Consider the following 2,258-nt stretch of genomic DNA (forward strand, 5'->3'; position numbering starts at 1 on the left):
GGCCTGACATGTTTTATGCTGCCCCCTATGGGCCCCACGGGGCCCACTAGGCGTCGTCATCTCATGACGGTCCTTCACAACTTCCTTCCACAAATAAAATCTCAAATTTTTCGGATGTTTTCGGAACCCATTCTGATGACCCCGAAAACTTTTCATATATAGATCCAGACTGTCCAAAATCATGTTATACTTTTTCAGAATTCCTAGAACTATTCTGAAACCATCCGAAACTCTTTCGGAGCTATTTGAAACTCTTTCGGTGCTCTTTTAACTCATCTCTCATTTCTCTGATAGTCAGGACTAGAACCTGTTAAGCGTGTGACCCTGTAGGTTCGAAAATGAGCAGACATGACCCAGAACCCCTTCCCGTCGGTAGTTAACAGCGAGAACTGGACACCCTCATTAACTCCCGCATATTCACGAAATTCTCAAGCGAACCTTTGTTTACGAAGTCCAAGGAGAGATTACTGGTATCCTCGTGATCAACTCCTTGATCACTATACAAGTTATCCTCGTTACCTATTTCGTTCTCTTTACTCGTGTCTATGTTCCGATATCCCGTGTTCGCCATCACAAGTGTCTTGACAGTCGATAATGATACCGTAACATCGAGTGGGCCCGGAGAGTATCTCTCTACCGTGAGAGAAGAAAATCCCAGTCTTGAACTATTGCACCGAGACATACGTTTCTGGAATACCCGTAAGTCACATGTATTCACATCCATTTATGGAGTGATATGTGGTAAACCCGAAAGTATCCATCCAGCACGTTGATATGCATTTCCCATGGTCTAAGGCAGGGGTGGAGCTACGATGGGGCAAAACCCATCCGTGGCCCGCCCAACGTAGCACCAAATAGTGAGGATTGAGGGGCCTTAATCAAAAAATTATTAAGGTCGGCTTTTATCTAGCATGTTTGGCCCGCCCAAGGATTTTACTATACATCCACCACTAGTCTAAGGAACAATGCAAGCGTGAACGAGTTATGAAGTACGATAACATAACAACGAGAACATCTCTCAGTAATTCATAAGTTGGGTCTATCCAACACCATTGTTCGCGTAACAATGTGTTCTCATTATTGGCATCCTTGTTATTATAACAATGCTCATGATCAGGAAAACAAGATCATCAATCAATACAAGAGCTAGTCTTAGAGGCTAGACTAGGGATCACTTGGTGTTTAATATTTCCACACATGTATTTGGGTTTTCCTCCGAATCTCATATTCACGAACCAATACGATTATAGCATAGAAACATAAACTTAATAGTGAATATGAAAATATAATAATACAATTATTATTTTCTCTAGAGCATATTTTCAACATGTCGCTCATCCTTCTTGCACCTGGGCGACAGAGAGATACGCTCCTCCTTCACGCGGCGGCGAGAGGCGCTCCTCCTTCACGCGGCGGCCGATTTGGACGTCGCAGTTGCGCGGCGGAGAGCGCAGAGGGGATGCGGGCTCCGGCTTCATGGGGAGGAGCGTCCCCGGTGGCGCCACCGGGCCGTTCACGTGCTGCTCGTACTCCTTGTTCATGGTAGTATTCACCGTGCCCTACATCGCCGGCGCGGACTGTTGTTTCGGTGGCTGGTCCTCCTCATTGCTGGAGGAGATGACGATCTTCGCCTTCGTCGAGGAGCCGTCCGCCGATGAGGACGACGACCCAGAGTTCGAGGGCGCCGTCGCCACAATCCCCCGGAGCCCGCCCCGAAGCCGCCGCCTGCCAGCGCTCAGGCCCACAACTTGCCCATAGCTGGAGCTGTGGAGGAAGAGGGAAGAAGGGAAGGACGAGGAGGACGAACAGAGCGATGCGGAGATTGCGATGTGGACGATGCTGGAGCACGACTTATAAAGCCTCGGCCAGGCCATGTGAAGGACGGCCAGCCGCTTCAATGCGGCGTAGGGGGCGGAGTTGGTTCCTTAGAAAGTTGTGTCTGCATTGAAGCAGTGGCTTCCGAGAGATCGCGTCGGTCAGCGATGTCCTCCCGTCCGCTCATATCAGGCAGCATCAATGTTGGGCGTTGTGTGCACTGGGCCGGCATTGATGCAACGCGGGAAGTGGCGCATGCATCGGAAAGAAAGGGCGGGAGAGAAGGGTCCGGACGCCCGCAAAGCCTCCCCGGCCCCCTCACCTTGTCTCCAGTTTGCGGCAAAAAATATATTCGGACTACTCGACAGACCAATACAGAACCATGTTGGATGGCACAACACATCTAAACTGCACGGTTCGGACGTATCCAAACGGTTTGAAGG

The sequence above is a fragment of the Triticum urartu genome, chromosome 4A, assembly GCF_056163025.1.
Source record: "Triticum urartu cultivar PI428250 chromosome 4A, HENAU_Tu73, whole genome shotgun sequence".
NCBI classification, from domain to species: Eukaryota; Viridiplantae; Streptophyta; class Magnoliopsida; order Poales; family Poaceae; genus Triticum; species Triticum urartu.